We start from the raw sequence: 22,600 nt of genomic DNA on the forward strand, positions 1-22,600 counted from the left end.
AAATATTATGTACAGTAAATCAAAGTTATACATTACATTAAAAAAATTATTAAAAATAAAACATTGTGCAGAAATAAAACTGGCACCATTAAAAAATAATTTCTTGATACTGAAATAATATAATTCAAAATTCATTTGTGTGGGATAATTTTGGAAGACAAAATCATCAAGTCTCGTAGGTAAGTCATAGCCATATCCTATCTGGCAACGGTTAAGCCTACTTTAGCATTTGATTTCTTGAGTTACATTTTCTTTTCTCTGATTAACTAGCATTTTTAGTGAGCCCTGTCCATAAGATTTTCTAATAATATTTTGCAGCTTCATTATATCACGAAGCATTGAATTAAGTACAGATATTAAAGCGTTTACTGAAGCTGTTTGAATGTCTGCTGTACATTCGTATAGTGATTTATTAACATTTGACTGTTGCCATTCAACGATATGTAATAAGATAGCTATTTCTGTCCCGCATTCGTTAGCATTTTATATCTATCGATAAAGTAATAAATATCTAACAATGTAATAAAAAAGATAATGTGTGTATGTGGGTGTTAACGTCCTACTGAACAAATCATTTGAACTAGAATTAGCAAATGTGGCATAGATGTAGGCACTTTGGTAGATGAAAATGTAAATCTATATGAATTTTTTTTTTCACAACTGTAATTAGAATTTTAATTAATTAAAAATTAGACAAATTTTTTGTATATTAGCATTAACGTTGAAAAATATTATTGAAAAGAATAATTTTTACATCTCTGAGAATTCAAAGCGTTAATATTTCAACAAAGCCAATTTCGTTTTTGCTCAATTTTTCTAATTTTAGTAAAATTTTAGAATATTCCGATTTATAATAAGCAGAAATACTTTTAACTGCCAGAATTTAATGCAAACCGGTTACATTTTTCATAAGAATATTTAATTTATTTTTTTCCCATTTTTAAAGCTAAAAAAATAATGATCATACGTATTTTGTGGTTTTTTATTTTTAGTAATATTATAAATAATTTTGTTTTCGCTTCTTCATTTCATAACTTTCATTCTTAAATAAATCAGAGGTATTCTAGAAAATACGTTCGGCAAGCTCACAGATGTTGTTTGTAATCTCTTGTTCTTTATGTCGGCACCTTTTATTTCAGTTTATATGCAATAGGTCGTAAAATTTGCTATGATATTTTAAAGTCGAAATGAAATGCAAATCATTATTTGAAAAAAAAAAGCGAATTGGCGCCGAAAAAATGAAATTAAATTCTTCAGACAATTATTTTTGTATTAGGGAAGTTTATATAGAAATAAAATAGTATCAAGGTACTGAAATTAAGACGCCTGGAAAACTGTGACTATCACAATTTGAAATCTGAAATAATTTTGTTAAGTTAATTATATCCATCAAATTAAGCACAAGAGATTAAGCTGGATTTAAATACAATCAATATTCCTGACTAATAAACTAGTCGCCGAAAGGGACTAGTACCTTATAATTCTAGTTTGATTCAGATAAGTGATTAATGTAAAAAAAAAAAAAACAGTCATATATGTAATGTTAATAAACATATTTGTAGAAGAAATATAAAATGGCCTTACTAATAATAAAAGAACAAGCAACTCTAATTAGCATTCTACAAATTTGGACCATTAGATCTTCAAATATAAAACTACAATTAGAAGGTAACAGCATTCTTAGCGGAAAAATCTTTTCAAAATTTCAGCAAACTTTTAATTGAAGTGAAGTTTCCATATTTTCATCTGAGGATAATGTCTTCTTTAATAATCAATTTCAGTAGTATTCGTTGGACTTGCAGCCATTAGAAACTGGCATAGATAACTTATTTTATGATAACTACTTTTTTTTAATCTATAAGAGACTAATTGAATCAAAATAAAAATTCAAGATAAAAAGAAGTTTTTCATTAAATATTGCGATATGTTTGTTAGATTCAAATCTGTCCAAAATCTACCGAAAAGAAGAATTGTCATAATCATAAGGATGACGAATATTTTCAGAGCGGTTATTACGCAACCAATATCAAAAAGTCACAAATACAAGCGATCAATACTTTTCAAAGAGGGGTGTGATTCAAATCCTTGATACGATCTTACTGATGATATTTCGATTACAGGTTTTGGATCACGATAGATAGTAGCAATCGATACGATATCACTGAAATTTGCCGGAGCGGTGACTTCATTGGAAAGTAACAATCGATACGATCTGTCCATTGGAAGCTCTCGAAAGAAATCTGTGATTGGATTGAAAAGTGAACGGACCGGTTATTGGAATTATCGTATCGTATCATTGAATTGCATATCACTGAAATTTATCGGAGCGGTGATTTCACCAGAAAGTGCGAGGTTTCACTGGAAAGTGCGAAGTCACCGCTCCAGTTTACGGGAGTTACCGATATTCGTATATAATGATGCACTATTCAATACAGATCATTTTTAATTGCTCTTGACGTGATTGAGTTTGATTACATGTACTCTGTTTACTACTGGCGCCATCTGTTGGTAGAATATAGGACTAAAGTAAACATTTTAAAGAAATGACATATATTTTTAACTCATCTTTTCCAGAAAATGGTTCACTCTAATAAATAAATTAAATAAATAGTTTTGAGAAAAAAATAAAATTTAAGAAGTAAGCTGAAACAAATAAATGAATTCAATCACACGTTAATTAAATTAATAAATTAAGTATTAATTACAATTAATAAATTTTATATTTAATATTAAGTAATGATTTTTAATTAATAATATGATTGAAATAACAGATATTTGGAACGCATATTTAAAATAACAATAGCAATATTATTTGTTATTCAAAAAATCGTGGATTATGCATCTCTACATAATCATACTTCCCGGAATTATATTGCCAATATTATACATCATTTTTGACTCTCTTTGTGTGGAAAACTTTGCATGATAACAGACAATTCTATTAAGAAACATCATCAGGTAAGGGACGCTAAATTTGAATGAATTGAAATGTAAGGATCTCTTATTAACACTTTAAGCTTCAAATTCATTCATTCCACACGTAGAAGAAACAGCTGAAACTTTTGATTTTAGAGCATTAACTGGATTAATTTAGTCGACTAACTCTAGCGGTTAGGCTAATAAGATTGGTCTCTAATTAAAATGGGATATTCACAATTTACGACACGCAAAATGATTGGTGGTACTCAAAAGTATATCACCAATGCTGAACCTCGGATAGAATAGGTATGACAAGGCGTGGAATGTTAGATATCCAGCACATCCTAATTTCCATCGTGACATTAAGAATAAGTGCTCATTGATAATAAAGGAATGTTGAGACGGGGTGTTGAATGGACACTGTGGTGTACTCTATAGAAGAGATTGGACTGAAATTGGCTTGGAATGCTCGTAACTGACTAGCCTAAATAGATTGTGGCGGATTGTTATGCACGGGGATAGAACCTAGAACCTTGTGGTTCGCAGTCCAGTAACATGACCATGATACAAAAACAATTGCTCAGGTAGTGTAGCTGTTAGCTGGCTTATAAGCTTTCACCACAGACTCTCCCTCCAGTGAGTCGGAGGTGAGACGAACGATATGGCAGTTGAGTGGTGATGTATTTAGCTGTTGATTCTAATGTGCCTGTACCCATTTGAGCATTTGAGTAGCGCCAAGCATTATGGCGAGCGTGTGTGGTTGCTGTTGCTACGTCAAGTGAGTCTGACGACTTTGAGTTGCTGTGGCCTTTTTGAGTTGCTGCGTCAAGTGAATCTGACGACTTTGGTTGCGGGTAGATGGCGCCACAACAGCTGTATGAAAGTTGAAGGATCACGTCCGGGTCACCAATGTGGCAGATTGTTATGAGCGAGGATAGAACCTGGGACCTTGTTGTTCGCAGTACAGTAACATGACCATGATACAAAAGCAATTGCTTGGGTAGGGTAGCTGCTAACTGGCTTATAAGCTTTCACCACAAAACCAATGACTCACGATCGATTGACACGAAAAACCTCATAAATTGTTTTTAAAAACTTACATCTTCAACGTAGGCGTATTATTAGTATTTTTATAATCTTAATGGTGGCTTTCGCGGCGATAACCTTGAAAAATGATTCCATGATTTAATTTTCTTTCAAAATGAATAACAATGCGCGCGTGGGCAAAAACACACTTGATCTTTTTTTTTTAATTATTTCTTTGGATAATAAGGAGAAGACAGGTACAAATATCTATTCTTAGCATTTTTTAAGCTATTGTATTTACAGTTTCTGTTCAGTTCAGTTATATTAACTTCCCATTGTAAAGCAACACTAGAGCTATTTTGGGACGGACCTCGTAATTTTGAACCGCGGTCAAATGACGAGGAGGACACCTGAGTTGACACCCCTCTCTCCATACCACACCAGGGAGAGGACGTTTGGTATGGCAGATTTAACGTGCAACAGACCCCCTTACACGATGGTTCTTCGGTGGAATCGGGTCTCGAACCTGAAACCCTACGGCTCACAAGCCGAGACCTTACCACCAGGCCACCACGGCCCCACAGTTTCTGTAAAAAATATCTGTAGATCAAAATATATTCTCCCATATAGTTTCTAATAATTAATTGTTTAAGGATTTAGAAAGGTTTAAATGTTTTTTTTATATATTTTGCCATTTATTACTTTCTTGTATTCTAAGTACAGAGTAAGTATTATAATTGTCAAAAAAATTCGAATTCGAGATTAAGAGGAATCTCCGAACCCATTTTTGGAAAATTTCTGTCTGTCCATTAGACGGTTCGTCTGTGGTAAATATAACTCAAAAACTCTTTGAGATATGCAGATGAAATTTAGTATACGGTCTTTAAATCAAATGTGTAGATTTCTGTCAAGTTTTGAGCAAAATTCGTTCAGAGGAAGTCTGTCTGTCCGGCGGTTCGTCTATAAGTTAACTCGATAATTACAAAAAGAAAACGCTAGATGGATAAAATGTAGTACACGAACTTATCATCTACAGTGTAAACACCTGTCAATTAATTTTGAGCCAAATCCAACAAGCTGTTGATCAGTACTTTCGGATATATTCAAACGCCATAACTCAAAAAACGCACTGACTTGAATATATCCAATTTGGCATGAGCTTTTCTGATTGCAATGGCAATTCTGCGTCAAATTTTGGTTTCGATTGGTTGGGAAAAACGTCTTTAAAACATAAATTCGATTTTCGGATATTGTTAACTGGCAGCCAGGGATAAATCGCGAAATCCATCAAAATGTGTAGAATTCTTGGCCTTTTTATTAATAAATACGTACACATTTATCTTACTGATAAATAATCGCTATAAAAATATTGTTATCCTTATTATTATCTTAAATGACAATACTCTGGTTATATAAAATTAAAATAAGTGTTCTCTCAATTTGATCAATATAACTTGAGTAATGTCAAATTATTACCCCTTAACTGCGGACGTGCGGTCTGTGAGACAGCTAGCGATGGATTTTCGGTCACCCCTATTCTATTTTTAGCTCAATTGAATGGACTGACCCTATAGCTTCCTGTTTTGTGACCTTCAATACATGTGCACTTTTTCAATCGATTTCAGCGGATGCTTTTTAAAATAATTCAGTTATTTCTTTGAGCGTGGTCTCTAAGACCGCATCTCCCTGTTAGTGTCCCAGTGATAAACAAGGCTTAGCAGATGGCGCTAAAACTTGGATGCCGAAATATCATCCAATTTACTGATCATCCTATTATGAAGCAGTGCTCCAGACACTTTTAAATGAAGCAGAAAGTGATTTTAATGATAAGGATAAGAGTTTTTTGATGAAAATTGGCATTCAACTGATTCTGATATGTATGTTCAAACATAATTAATTTTTCTAGTGATAATATATTTTGAAAAATTTATAAAAAATAAAATATACCAAGAGATATATATACAGAATTTATAGGTTGATTTTTATACTAGTTCTTTAATTGTATGTTTAAAATGCCCTAGAAAACCGTGCTATGAAAGTCACACAAGCGGATAAAAAAAAGGGCCAATTTTAACCATTGTCAATTTTTTTTTTATTTTTCATATAATTGTTGAATTTTACATTATATATTCTTCTATATACCTTCACATACTGTAAAAATAAATATGATTTAAACAGTAAAAAGTAATATGTTTTTTCAAGAAAATTATTTATTGTATCATGTAATTTGAGAAGAAAATGTATGTTCCGACGCATTTACTTTTTTTCAGTGATAATATATTTTGAAAAATTTCTCAAACATATCTATATATCAAGAAAAATATCTGCAAAATATATTGGCAGTTTTTCATACTAATGCATTCATTAGAAAATTTAATTTGAATGTAAATGAAATACGGTCTCGTAGACCCGCACCTCACCAGTTAAGTTCAAAAATTTCACCTCCGTAGTTAAGAGTTAATTGCAATGCCAGAATACTTACCTTTTCAGTAAAGTTAATACTATGATGATAGGAACATTTGTATTCACTTACTTTATTAAAACTCCAGCAGATCGGCGCATTTTCAAACACTCTTTTTGAATAATTCACAAACTTACCTTTCTATGTTTCAAAGCAAATGAATGGAGATCTTCTTCACAGTAAATTAAACATTTGAAAGTTTATCCAAATTTAAGTGCCTACTCTAAAACATCTCATACATCTTAACCAGTCTCAATTTGGACAAGAAAGATTTTATACCCATTCTTGATCATCTTCAGAAGATATTTGGCCGTGCTAATTTAGAAAAAATCCATTACAGTCTCTCACTCGGAAAACCCATGATTGCCACTTACCATCATTTGTCTCCAAATGAGAATTACTGTTTGCGCGGATTTCTTCTATTATCAGAACCATCAATTAGCTAATCTGAATCTCAATTCCACGCACGATGTCTTTTCGCATTTAACCGTTCTTGTCACCCTTCCATCTAGTTCTGGCACGCGACTTTATTTCAAATGCCTATTTTACAGTCAAGGTCACTCTTATTGTTCCATTTCTTAATTCTTTAGTTACGCATTTTTTAACTTGTTGCATTAGTTTTCTTGTGTGAGATTGAGTCATATATTTGTTTTGGCAGATGCATTCAGATTGGACTTAAGTACAGAACAACTTGTAAGACAGTCAGCACTGAATTTGGCTTCGAAGAGACTGAAATAACTGGGTTACAACTCATCCTAAACATTTGTCATTTTGTTTATGCATGTTGTTTTAGCTACAATAGCTGAGTTTTCCCAACCATATGGATATATGGAGTTCAATAATGAAGTATATTTAAATAACAAGAATAAAGAAAAAAGCTTTTAAAACCAAACTTTTAAGTAGACTGACAACGGGGGGGGGGGAACACAGGGTTGAAATCTGAGATTGAGATGAGATTTAATGTAATGATAGTATACATTTAGAATGTTCATTCATGAAAATATTAAAGTGCAATGGCCAGTCAATTTCGAGAAAATGGTCCTCAAGCTTTTGGTAAAGCTTATATACTGATAACTTGACTCCCGTCCGGATGATCCCCATGGCATGGTTGTCTAGGTAACCGTCTCGTATACGGAAGGTCAGGGCTCGAACCTGGCTGGGACTTTTTTACTTTTTATAATAATTCTTATTTAATTAAAAATTTACAAATACTTTTAATTAATATGCTTTTAATATTTTTATCCAAAAATAAATTATTATTATCGAAATACATAATAATAAAATTAAAATTTTAAAAGAAAAATTATAAATACAGATACACTTTAAAAAAATAAAATTATTTAAATTTAATTAACTATTTACAGATAGTTTTAATTTAATATGCTACTTATTTTTATGCAAGGATAAATGCTTATTATTTTAATACTTAAATTATAATTTAATGTTTAAAGGAAAAATAATTAAAAACGTAACATTAATGGCTACAGATAATTTAACTTGCTTGCATCATTTTCAAATAATTGATTCTCAAATTCTTGGGTTTTAATAATAATAAATTATCAATTTTAACTCAACAAAGCTTTATTTATATCAAAAATTTGAAGGGAGCAGCTGATATTTGTTAAATATGTAAGCAAATGTCCCCAACTGCATTAATCAAAAGAAATAGTATAGAGCAAGTGTTAATTTACTGAATGCGTAGGCAGATGGTTCAAAGTGTATTAAGCGCATACAAAATTCTTCTTATTTAATCGAACGTTATCAAGAAATAAATTATTCCGAAGATAGTATAAAAATTCTATCAATTGTGCATCATCAATTGTCATCGCCAATTTTTTTAATAAGATAATGAGGTATGCATGGTACGCTGCCCAACTTTCTGATGAAAGAGATATTTTTGAATGTAAATAAAATTTGTTTTCCCACAGATCTTTTAAAGAAATCTTGCTCTTGTGGGCAATCATCATTTATCATTTGTGTAAGAGGTCGAAATATATTTTGTTTCCAATATTTTTACTATAATTACCATACTGGTTCTTGTATATAAATGAAAATAAATGTATATAGGATAATTTTTTAAAAATATTGAAATTTTTTTTATGCTGTGAATATTTATATTTAATAATTATCACTATTTATGTTATATCTATTACTATTTTTTAAATATTAAATTGCAGTTTGTATTAAAATAATAAACATTTATCCTTGCATAAAAATAAATAGCATATTAATTAAAACTATATGTAAAGCGTTAATTAAATTTAAATAATTTTATTTTTTTTAAAGTGATTCTGTATTTATAATTTTTTCTTTTAAAATTTTAATTTTATTATTATGTATTTCCATAATAATAATTTATTTTTGGATAAAAAAATTAAAAGCATATTAATTAAAAGCATTTGTAAATTTTTAATTGAATAAGAATTATTAAAAAAGAAAAAAAATCCCAGCCAGGTTCGAACTCTGACCTTCCGTATACGAGACGGTTACCTAGACAACCATGCCATTGGGATCATCCGGACGGGAGTCAAGTTATCAGTATATAAGCTTTACCAAAAGTTTGAGGACCATTTTCTCGAAATTGACTGGCCATTGCGTTTTAATATTTTCATGAATGAACACACTAAATGTATACTATCATTATAGTAAATCTCATCCCAATCTCAGATTTCAACCCTGTGCCCTCCCTTTGTGAGAAGCAAAAAGTAATCATTTGATAACAAATTGTGGAGCCGGAAACCAAATCGTAAAACTGTCAGACGCTGATAGAAATATTCTCAGTAAATACGAATGTAACTTTTCAGCACCTTTAACTTTTATGATTTTGTTTTGACCCTTCGAATTTTGACTATCCTTTTCTATTTTCTGATACATCAAGTCTTTAAATGATCATCCTGCGAATTCTACAGGTTGGTAATAAGTTTATTTTCTGCTGCATCCAGCGGTTTTCTCGGGTTAATTTGTTTTTCTTTTACTATTAGGGTCTTGAATATATAATGTTATTGTACATTTTTACATTCCAAAGTATATAAATGTGTGAAGTTTAATGGCGCTAGGTCAAATGATCTAGTCTCTAACTGCACCAACACGCACGCACGTATGAGCATACCATTATTGTAGATAAAGATAAATAACAAAAATGAGATCTTTGTTAAAAAATATGTAAGTTTTAACAAAGCAATTTATTTAATTGTGGATAAATTTAAAAATAGATATATGATTAAAATATATATGTTGCGCTATTATTTCGTAGTTATTTACGAAAAAAAAACTTTGTAGCATCATAACTTTTAATCAATTTTTATTTATCTCCTAAATTTCATTATCTTTTAAACAGTCTTCAATTTTTAAAAAAAATTGTCATCGAATTTCAGGGTCTCGAAAATGTTTTTTATAGTCGAAAAATATTTTGAAACCTGTCTCCGAAGCTTTTCGAAGAAAAAAAAAAAGTAATGCAATTTTTAACTTTCTTCCTGTTGTGCCTTCTTTCCTTCATGCTCTGGGCAGAGGAATAAATACGGACTGTCCGGAAATTGGTAATGTCCGGAATCGAAGTACTCTTTTAGATGTTTACTCTTTTTACGAAGTGACGCATATCATTTTACTTGGATTTTCATTAAAGATTCAAAATTCTTAAAAGATTGATGTCACATTGAGATATTACCAATAAAATTTAACAAATTAGTGATTAAATACTGAAAAATATGAGGCACATGCAGTTTTAAAGTGCGTACAGACAAGACATCTTTACTGTAATTAAAGAAAGTACTGTAATTCAGAAAAATTCTATTTGGAGATTTGTACGAATCTTTACTATTTATACTATTCTGAATATGATTTTAGGTAGATTCCTATAGGAAGACCACCTATTTCAGTGGTTCTTTGGCACGACTTTAGGAAAATTTCTACAGATCTTTCCCTATCAAGTTTCCTAGAGCTCAAACCACCCTTCTTTCAAAAGTTATATACAACACATTTTTGTAACAGTTGTGAGGCCGAAGAAAAGACAAATTTTAAACTTTTAACTTTGATTCTATCCCGGGAGACTTAATTTATGTACAAGGAAGAAGCAATGAGAGTCTACTATCTACGTCAGTTTACATCGCGACACAAGAGCAGAAGAGCAAAAGAGAATGAAAGAGTGAAATTTTTCCCATAGGGATTTTATAATGAGATTTAATAGGAATTTCTTTGGCATGTGTCGATTTCGGATAGGGAAATTTAGGTATCTTTTAAAAAATATGCTAAGCATTAAGGATTTTTATCCCTTCATTCGGAGCGTGAGAAAATGACGAAGTTTGCAGTTTTATAGAACATGTGTATAATTAATTCAATAAAAAAGGTGGAATTGGATCAGGAAATAAGAGACCATTTTAGAATTAAGTTAATATGGATTATATTAAGATAAAAATGTGGAAATTAATTAGGATTTAATATAGATTAAGAGATACTATTACATTCATTAGCCTATTACATTGAGTAGTCTATTTTATTTCGATTTTAACCGGTTTGGAATGATTTGTTAGAAATGTAGAAACCTTGGATGTGTTCGTAAATGGGTCATCCAGATCAAAGGGCGCGGAAATTTTCATTTTGCTATAACTTCCTTGATATTGAAGATAGAAAAATAAATCGAATTTGCCAAATTAGAGCCTCATTACGACGAACAACTTTTGTATTGATTGATAATTTCAATATGTTAGAAGTTAGGGGCTAAAAAGTGATTTACAAACCCGAATTTTGCCTGAAATTAAATTTATGATATATTAACTTAGATGAAAAGGAATCGGACTTTGCCTTCCAGCTTGCCGAGAGGAATTTTTTTTCTTTTGTATTTATTTCATTATATCTATGAACATATCCCTTCGTGAGGCCCTTCTGATATGAGAACAAGAAATTTATGTATATTCATATATGAAAAATTCATATATTCCATATGGTTGGTTCTCACCTACTATGTGGGTACAGAAATGGTATGGGGTCTGCTACCGCTCACCTACCGTTGATGGGATGTTCTTCCCACTGGAGGGGTTGCACAGGACGATTCTACCTTAGTTTCCGCTGTGGTGAATAGCTTATAAGCCAGTTAACAACTACGCAACCCGAGCAATTGCTTTTGTATCATGGTCATGTTACTGGGCTGCGAACCACAAGGTCCCAGGTTCTATCCTCACTCATACCAATCCGCCATATTGGTGACCTCGGACGATGAACCTTCAACCTTCTTACAGCTGTTGTGACGCCATCTACCCGCAACCAAAGTCGCCAGACTCACTTGACGCAGCAACCACTCACCCACACCCGCTCGCTATAACGCTTGGAGCTACTCCAATGGGTACAGGCGCATTAGACTCAACAGCTAAATACATCACCACTCAACAGCCATATCGTTTGTCTCACCTCCAACTCACTAGAGGGAGAGTCTGGGGTGAATAGCTTATAAGCTAATTAACAACTACGCTACCCGAGCAATTGCTTTTGTATCTTGATCATGTTACTGGGCTGTGAACCGCAAGGTCCCAGGTTCTATCCTCGCGCATCCCAGTTCGCCACACCGCCTATGCTGTAGCGGCAGTGAGGTCATTCAGATTTTTCTGTGTGCCTTAATGGCAGCTCAGGGCAGTCAATTGGTGATTTATTTATAAACATAGCTGTTATTATTATATAACATGACTGTTATAAAGGCAGAATGGCGTTATGTTTTATTGTATTATTATAAATTTTTATGTCATTGAACTGATGTTGTGCATTTTATTTGTAATATCATTCTCTTTTATTTATTCATTAACCAGCAACTTCCTATAATGATTGTATTATGTGTTTATGTTCTATTATAAAATTGACTTGTTTCTGTCTCCTTAACCTTCTATTAAAGTCTTCAAAAACTTCTGGTACAACCTTTCATTGTGCAAAATTATTGAGATTATGATGATGTTATTTGTGCATATGTTATGAAGGTACCCTTGAATTAATTTATTAATCACTGCTTCCAGTAATTCCTATTGGAATCTAATTAGTTCAAATAGATAATGATTCATTTGAGTATGAAATCTTGGATTCGCTGCTCATCCTAGGAATATAAATATTATTCTCTGTTGCAAAATGAATGAAGTTTGAAAGGAAAATCGTAATCAGTTGCAAACGTTAATTACGACAGATTACGTATGAAGTTTGTTCAGGAAGTATCAGACCAAAATTTTCTGTGTGTAAGCAGCTGAAATTAGGAAAGCGTTGTTTGATTCCTGAATGCATGCGGATCACTTACAGACAGCTGTTAATTTTGGGAAGATAAGTAAATATCGTCGAACTTTTTATTTTTTATTTTTAATAATGGTATTTTAAAATTGCTTGCGAGAGTGGAGAAACTATTGGTAACGAATATATATATCAGATCAAAAGAGCTTCTTTAAAAGACATTAGCACAATTTTTTTAAAAAAATCTTTATATAAATACTTTTCTGATAAAGTCCAGATACATTGTGGGAAAATGAAACATTAGATTTTTTATTATAATGATTTATTGTAAGATCAATCGCATCTCAAAATTTACATTTTATAGCTTGTTCTCTAAACGCCAGGTAATCGTACGTGGCACAGAAATCACTCTTATTATTACGGAATGGCAACAATAAATGTAAACATATCGATATACGAAATTTTCAGCAGACTACTTTATTCAGCGTTTTTTAGAGCTGCACTTAATTCAACACTTCGCTCATTAAGTAATTTTGTATTATAAATGTTGCTCGCCGTGTAAAACATTACATTCAGTTAGGAGATGTAAAAGAAATTAAGAAATAAGCATTAATCAGAAAGTTTAATAATTCGAAAGTGAAAATAGGCTTAATCATCACTATGAATACTCGATATGACTTATCTAATGGAAATAGATGACTTCCGAAACTATTAATTTCCCAAAAAGGTTTTTGCATTATCTTAAAAATTTTCTCTTTAATTATATCAAATTCACTTTTGTACAGTTTTTTAAACTTTTAATAAATTTTTATTTACAATGTTAATATGCTTTTAATATTATGAAATTCAAACTCATTTATCAAAATATTAATCGTGTTCTTTAACCAATATTAAAATTAAGATTAAAAAATTGCTTTTTTTATTATTGATTCTGAAATAGGGCTTTCATTTCCGCTTATGTTTTATAGTATATGCACTTTTAATTTTGTTCTCACATTAATTTGTTGCAGAATGATACAGTTAAAGTCATATTTTCGAGTTGTATCAAATAAAAATTAATTTTATAAATGCCTTTCATATTAAAAGTTTAATAGCCTAAAAAGTCACTAATCTTGACTAGTAAGCTGGTCGCCAAAGGCGTCTAATAGGATAATAAACATAGTAAAGACTAAAATGAATATTCCCAACATTAAAAAAAAATGTACTACGTTTCTCTAATTTTATGTAGTTTTACCACTTAAAAAATAACTAAGCAAATTTTAAGAGAACATTTGGAGCTTTCAAGAATATTGCTTATAAAAAAAAACTTTTATTTATTTATTTTTTTATGGAAAAAAATATTTCCAAAAGCAATTGCTAAGAATCAGTTGCGCAGTATCCTTAGAAAAGCATCTATTTTGGATATCATGTTTGAAACAGATTTATTTTCCTCGTAAAAGAGCAAATTTAGATAGAATATATATTTTCAAAATAGGAATACCATAAAATATCTAAGCCATTATTTTATTCATAAATAAACACTAACTCAAAACAAGAGACGTAGAACAGATGTAAATTAATTCTTACGGGAAACACTGTGTCAGTAAAACCTATAAACAAACGTATAAAACGAATTCGATTCTGTTAATAATAAAAATTAAAAAAATAAATACAAATGCTGGCGAATTGTTGAACATTTCTATTGTTATTGCTGCTGTTATCGCTTGAACATTTGCAAAACAATTTCCGTAATCATGCAATGACTAACTTGGAAAATAAAGTAAATTAAAATATTAAAAAAAGTTAAAAATGGATGAAAATATTTTTCAAATTAGATTTGCTGAAATTATTTTATTATTCTTTCAGCAGATGTTATGAATTAGACAATATATGCAAAATATTTATTTTAAAGTTATTCATTTTAAATTTTCCAATTATTTAAATTCTAGGAAAATTGGAAAACATTCTTCAAATATAAATATTTATTTTATAAGAATATTTATAATGTTTTTAACTAAAATATTTTGATTTCTTAGAATTCAGTTTTTCGAAAATTATTTTTAATTTTCAACTTTATGAAGTTTAGTGGTTTTAAACGATAATTATTTTTTTTAAAACGAAGTATAAAAAATATATCATTTACCAAAGGCTTTAATAAACTTATTTCATAATTATGATTATTCTTAATATTTTATGATTATTATTATACTTAATTTTTATATAATTCTTAATATTCTAATTAATATAATCCTTAATACTCATATAATTCTTGTTATTCTTCATATTCAAATTCTTATTATTCGTAATATTCTTATAATTCTTATTGTTAGAAAAGCCATTTTTGGAATTGGCTAACTAATTGTCAACATGACAACTCAAAAAACGAAATGATCTGAAGAAATGAAATTGAGTTTACAATCCTGAAAACTGCAGATTTCTATCAAATTGTGGAAGAAATCCGTAAATACGAAGTCTGTGCATGCGAATACGATATCTTAAAGATACAATCAGCTAGATACATGAAATTTAGCATAAGGTTTTATCAGTATAATTGTAAATATGTGTTGAATATTAAACCAAACTCATTCAGTTTATTAACTTTTGCATTTAAATTTATGTGAAGTTAATAATTCTAAATCGCAAACAGCTAAATGAATTATTATTATTATTATTTGCTTACTACTTTTTCATTTAATTTAGAAATCAGTTGGAAATTTGAAAACTAATCAATCAGAAAAAACACTCCTAAATGAATACTTGATTCTATTATAAATAAGATAATATTTAATACAAAATGGCTTAATTTTGGAAGTATACCAAAAGTTGAGGGAAGAACATTTTTCCTAATGTTAATTAAAAAATCTCTACAAGGAGAAAATAATTTCAAATCTTTATATTTTCTTCATTTATAATATTTTGGATAAAATGTTTGTTCGGTAAATCTGCAGAGTCTTCATTTTACTGAAGGATTTTAAATAAAGTTCAATTTAAAACATTAAAATAACTTTTATAAAATGGCGTTCATTGAAACCAACCCAACAGCTACTGATATTTTTGGAAATGAAATCAAATTTGCAGGAAATCTTATTATAAAAAACATCCAACTCGCGTGTTATAGGTTCAAGGCTGTCGATTGATTTGAAGCACTTTGGAAGCATTGAGCTGAATAAATTCTCCAGTAGATGAAAAAAAAAAAAAATGAAAATAAACAGTTGCACGTAAAAGAGAAATTGACTAACATTTAAAGAGAAAAGTCACACAAAAAAAACTGTAAAGATTATCGTTTTCATCTCTCTTTCTTTTGTGAATAAATGTCAACCTTAGATGACATTTTACTATGAAAAAGGGGAAAAATGAGAAGCAATATATATTTTAGAGAATTTAATAACATATACTGTGATATTTATTTTTTAAAACAGGATTTTCTATTTCAGTTAAAACATCTAATAGTTTTGAAGGCCGGGATAGCCTGGTTGGTAGACGGTCGGATTCGCTTCCCTTAGGTTGCGAGTTCGAACCTCGCCTGCCGAAGAATCCCCGCGTGCCTGGTGGCTGACGCGCGTTAAATCTGTCATGGTCACAAAGTCCTCCATGTCGAGAGTAATACCACTGGGGGTACTAGATCAGGAATGATCGTTCTCTGATTCAGGTCTAAATTACGATCGGTGGTTGAGTGAATGAAATGCGTGAATGAAGTCCGCCCCGTAAAAAGGGTTGTGACTAGGGATTGCAATACCGGGATATCGAATCCCGGTATTTTGAGCCATTTTACAATTTTGAAATACCGGTATTCACAAGTTTAAATACCGGTTTTTCGGTATTTACGAGAAATTTTTTAAATTGTCTCCACTATATGTTTAGGGATCGCCAACATTGCAAAATAGTATACGTTTTTGTTTTTATGTCTCCCTAAAGGGCGAAATTAATTAGCTAATTAATGGCTTAATTAATTGCTTAAATCTAAATTATCGAAACATGGATTATCCCTGAAAGAAGATATTGTATCCATAACAACTAATGGAGCAACAGTTAGAAAAAAGTTGGAAAGTTGATTGGTGCAAATCAGCAATTGTGCTATGCTCATGGAATTCAATTAGGAGTAATAGATGTATTATACCAAAAAAATAAAGAACATAAGAATTCAAATACTGTGGATATAGAAACTTCGGATTCCAACTTTGAAGAGAGTGAGAGTGATATTGACAATGAAGATAATGACAATGTAATTGTTGAAGAAGATATTGCTAATGAGGCTGAAATATTAATCCATCAAGAATTGCTTCCTATAATTTATAAAGTTCGAAAAATTGTTAAGATATTTAAATTTTCCCCTACAAAAAATGCCATATTATAAAAATATATACTAACTGAAAATAAAACAGAATATATATTAATAATAGATTCTAAGACACGTTGGAACAGTTTACTCCTAATAATGGAACGATTTTTGAAATTTAGAAATCCAATCCAAAAAACAATAATCGATTTAAACCTGTAAATTATTTTTCTGACAGTGAATTCGACTTAATATCCAGAACTATATCAGCTCTACTTCCAAAAATCTAACTATAGAGGCATTATGTCGGAGAGATTTTAATTTATTAACAGCTAATGCAACAATAAATTTCATGTTGCAATCATGAAAGAACAGCACACATCACTATTTGAAGAATTATATATTACATTGAAAAATCGCACAGAAGAAAGGCATAACGAAATAGAAAATGTCTTATGGTATTTACATAATTATAATGATTTTAAAAATGAAAATGAAAAAGAAGGAAAGAAAATAATCAATTCAAATCTGATTAAGTTTATAGTAAATTTTCTTACAATTTTTTTACTCACACACTTATCCACATTCAGAAGAATTCGCTTGAATTATCGAAGATTATGATGACACTAATGTCGATAGCGAAAAGGAATTGTCTCTTAAACAAAAATTAGAATTAGCAATAAATAGAAAAAAATTCAACGAACCAAAATACAATACAGAAATCAGCTATATCCGAAACCATCCGACGAGAAATTGATTTATTTCAAGAGGATGGATTTAGAGGTAAATATTTGGAAAAAGTATATCACGTATTGCTAACAGTACCACCAACTAGCGTGGATGCCGAAAGAGCGTTTTCGACAGCTGGTAATTTTTACACAAAATTACTTTTCAGGCTTAATGACAGTACAATTGATGCATTATGTTTTTTAAGATCACATTTCAAAAATTTGTAATAGTACCACAGACTGAATAGTGATATTTACACTTTTTTGTGATTTAAATAAATAAGTTCTTTTACTTTTTTGTGATGCTTTATATACTGTTATAATTTATAAGTTACATATTTTTTGTGATATTTACACTCTCTTATAAAACTGGCAAATAAAAAAAAGAAACACCTTGTTTTCTTTCTTTTTCTCAAATTTCTAATACCGGTATTAAAACCGGTATCCCGGTATTAAGATTTGAAAAATACCGAATACCGGTATTGAAATTTTGGTCCGGTATTGCAATCCCTAGTTGTGACGTGTGTGTAGCTAAGTCGTTCTCTTGGGCCTAGTTGGCGCTACTTTATAAACAAGAGGCGCTCCCCCCTCAGGCTTAAATCGGCTGTCTTCGAAGAGCGGGCTTGTCCATGGCAAGTGCCATAAGAAACAACAACAACAACAAAATAGTTAACAAAACAAATGTCAGAATGTAGAACCACCATCAACAGGATTTTAAAAGTTTCTGTACGTTTTTATTGAACTTTATTTGTTTCAGGTTTGTAAAAATGGAGTTCTTTTTTACTTTGTCTCTTTCGCACTCCTCCCTGATATGCTGAAATTCGGAAATTAATTAATTTTTGTGTCCTCGGTGACATTATAATCATATTTTTTAGAACTGAATTATTAATTAATAAATTAATTTAATTAAATTTTCTTTGTATTTGTGGGGCCATCAAATGGCGAATTTGAGAAAAATTCATTTTAAGATTCCCTAATATTTATGACAATGAATCATAATGTAAAGACTATAAAATAGAAAAAAAACAGACATTTTTTAGTAACTTGAAATTTGAATAAAATGCGCAATTAATGATAAAAAAATTAATTAAATATTGCATTACAAATGACAGTTTTTCGAAAATAAATACCATTATTGAATCTCTAAGTATAAATTTATTTTATATTTAGAAATTCTTGATTATTTTGCTGCTTAACTGTAACTGAGTAATTTTTAAAATCGAGACCGACATGTAAGAAAAAAACCCCGAAAACATTTAATTTAAAATTTCATTTTTAATTAAAACTGATAAAAAGTTAGAATTTTTTTTGTTTAAGCTTACGCATCAGAAATCTTATTATCTGTTGATTAATAATTAAATTATTCAAAATGAATCAGAAAAGTCAAATTTAAATTATAGTAAAAGGAATCACTGCACAATGAAGGATAATTTACAGCAACACCGCAATTACAATCCGCAAGATGGCATTGCTGCTTAATATAAGCTTAATAAATGAAATTCTTCTCTTTAATTTTAATCGTTCTATCATTTTTTTTTGTCTTCAAAATTAGAAAGCCGATTCTAAGAAAGTCAAGAAATCCATTATTTACTTATTTAAAAAATGTTTGAAAAAAAAAAACGAAAAGAGAAATTGATTCTTATAAAGTTGTGCGTGTGCGTGTGTGTGTGTGTCGGCACTCTACAGGACAAAAGGACAAACCATTTTAGCTGCCAAATTTGACATGTGTATTAAAATGTGCACTTCGAAGAGATTTTTTACATTTTTAAATTTAAATTCTTAATTAAAAATTAAGAAAAAAATATATCCTTTTTTCCCCATAATTTCCAAAAATATTATAGTAAAGTTTCATTTTTACACCATTTTAAAATTAAAAAAAAATTGTCTTTTTAATAATATAATAATTATTCGGAATTCTGGAAATATTTTATAAATATTTTCTGCAAGATTTTTTAGAGTAGATTTAATTGTCATAATAAAATTGTCAAATAAAACTATTTCCTCTGTTGCATAAAATATTAGATCGTGCGATTTTCTTTGCTGAAAACTATAGAAAAAAAGATTATCCTAATTTTCTAATCAATTTGCATGAAGAATGAATAAGTGAAATTGAATTACCGCAAAAGAGATTGTGCAATTTGAAGTAAATTACAGAAGCACTTAACTTTTTAATGATACGATAAGATGGGACTCGCCTTCATTATTGAAACATCTCGTTTGTTGAGAGAATTATAAATAATGATACATAAGAGATTAAATTAAATGCAACTAATATCCCAGATAAATCAGCTGGCCACTTAAGGTGACAAGTTCGTTAAATGAGGAAAATGGGTAAAAAGCTTTCCCCATGTTTTTTTTATCGTTTCGATTCCGCTGGAAAGATAAAAGTAATCATTTACTAGGAAACTAATACTTAGCGTTAAAAATCTTCCATGAAATGAAATGAACTTTCGAGATACATGAAAACAGATTCAATTATAGAGTCTTAATTAGATCTATTGAATCTAATGAAAAGGTAATTATGTATAAATATGTATAAAAATGTGAAATCTTTTATTTTAGCCGAGTTTCCCGAAATTTAGCTTTGTGCTCTTTTAAATTTGAAAGGAACAAGCAAATATGGCAATTAAAGATGGAATATTTGTTAACTAAATTTTAAGAAAACTGATCATATCGAAGCAAATTTACTAATGGATTTTGAGTTTGACAGGATTTGGAAATGTTTCCGTAAGGTCCATATGGGACCAAAAAGACAATTCCAGAAATTGCCAGCAGCAATAAATTTTACTAAAATTTGTGTACCTATTTATTTTTATTAAGAACTACAGAATATGTAGAAATTCAGTTGCACTCACTTCCGAATTGATAAAACCATTATTTTTTATTCTATTGATGATGTCGTGTCCGCGTTACCACGGAAAGAGGGTGCAGTAGCTTCTGAGGGTAAAGACATTTGAGCACCCGAGGGCAGAAATCTGATATCTAGCTCATATGAAGATGAAACTCGCACATTCGCTTGCACAACCCCTTTTTACAGGGGGGTACATTCACACACCTCACAGATAGAACACAGATGAAGAACAACCATACTCGAATCGGGACTCGAACCCAGGACACCCAGATCACGAGGAAGATGCGCTACCCCTATGCCAGGACGCCGGCTTTTTATTATATTGAATCTTTGGAATATTTTTTTTACATAATTTATAGCTTCATCGTTTAACAACAGGCTCCAATTTTTCGGATCTGTTAATTAACTTCAGCTTGCTTCATATTGTGTTCCTCAAAGTGTTAATTAGCATTTGATTAATTTATGCTTTGAATGCGTCTTCAGAAAACTTAAGAACAATGTTTATTTCAGATAATACTTTTTAACAGTTGCATTATTCTATCTTCTCTTTTGGATAATAGATGGCGATGCCTGATTAGGTACGCATCCCATAAGGCATTGCGATTGGAAATAATGAATTAAGATACTATTTTAAGAGATGCGTGCGTGAATGTCTTGTCTTTGCGTTTGTTTTGTGTGAAATGTGATCATTAAAAAAAGTACCCGAAAACATACGTCCTCTTGCTTCCACTGTACGGATCATAATGATCATCATTCCACCATTCTTGGCCTTTTTTTGGTTATATTATTCTATCGGATTTAAATTTGTTCAATTATAGTTCATAAAAAAGTTGACGATTCACCATCTTTAATCCCGCTTTCATAAGATCTCTTGAAACAAAGAAACTAATCAAGAATGTACTTTTTTGTTCTGTGAATTCGAAATAGTCTTTCTTTTTATATTTTCAGTTTTTTTTGTTGTTGTTGGTACTACTAAGTTTATAATTTATTTTCGCTTATCACTTAATTAAACTAATTATATATTATACGGTTGAACCGAAAGAAATTATTTAAACAAATGACATTTCTCTGAAACATAACCAACTAAACAAGATACACCATCATTTAATAACGATAGAAAAGAAATAAATAAAAAATGACAGACAGAAGTGTCTAGATAACAGACGACGTTTCGGGCATGTGGAAAATTCATAGTATGACTCATGTGACTGCTTGGCATCAACTTCATACACAAAGCACACCATTCATCTATAATTTTGGTGCATATAAACGTTTTAATAACAAAATGAACGCAAAGAGATGAATAAGAACATGATATATTATATTTGGCAAAGTGTTAATATTATCTGAAATTTTATGATTAATGTGATTTTTTTCTTCTTATGAATTTGCTTGCTTGGAAATTTGGCAAATAAAATTTTAATTCACCTTTTAACTATCTCTGAGAACCTAAACAGCAGTCTAGTTGGAAATACACCACATACTGTCTTTATTCCCTTTTACCAGTTTGATTGCTGTTAGCCAACATTTCATATTGGCTGTTATCTTTATATAATAGTCCTCTCATTTGCTGTGGCTTGAACTGGCTGACTTGGATTGTAATTTCTAATAGTTTTATGAAACCTTTTTCATAGCCATCCTAAAATGTTCTTGGCTATTCCGAATTCATTTATGATATCACTGATTGAACGGCCCTCTTCTCAATAAATCTCCAGAGAGTAAAATCTACTACATGTGTTCTTTGATTCATATAATTTTCTGCATCAAGCGGAAAAACATATACACATAACAGATAAACAATAAGTTTATTTTTTTATAGTTTCAGCTTCACATCTTAACTTTTTGTTTACCAGGGTGTTTGTTAATAAGAATTCTAAATATTTTCATATTCATTAATCAATCATGAACATTTTTTTCCCTATAAGGCAACTATAAAAATTTCTTTTAGTTACTCATAATATCCTTTTGTGTATGAAAAGAAGCATTTTCTGTTTGTCCCTTCTTTTATGAACATGAGTCTATTTCGTGTAAAACTTATCGGTTTGCTTTCCTCCTGATATGTCAATATTTTTAGTCCCCAATGAATGTACCAGGTGTTTCAAAAATGACCGGTATATTTGAAAAATCAATAAAAGCTAAACGGGCAGCGATATAAATACACCGTT

General features: G+C 30.3%; 1 protein-coding gene across 2 annotated transcripts in view; it reads right to left on the minus strand.

Moving 5' to 3' along the window:
* The window catches only part of LOC129966782 (monocarboxylate transporter 9-like), an 80,217-nt gene that overhangs the window by 43,767 nt on the left and 13,850 nt on the right, over positions 1-22,600 (minus strand). The window contains exon 1 of one of the 2 annotated variants that reach the window (XM_056081344.1): positions 6,781-6,871. The exons of the other annotated variant lie outside the window; for it this stretch is intronic. The gene's annotated coding sequence lies outside the window, so the exon portion shown is untranslated. Of the gene's footprint in view, positions 1-6,780; positions 6,872-22,600 lie in introns of those variants that run through there. 2 annotated transcript variants of the gene reach the window in all.

This window comes from Argiope bruennichi, chromosome 4 (assembly GCF_947563725.1).
Source record: "Argiope bruennichi chromosome 4, qqArgBrue1.1, whole genome shotgun sequence".
Taxonomy (NCBI): domain Eukaryota; kingdom Metazoa; phylum Arthropoda; class Arachnida; order Araneae; family Araneidae; genus Argiope; species Argiope bruennichi.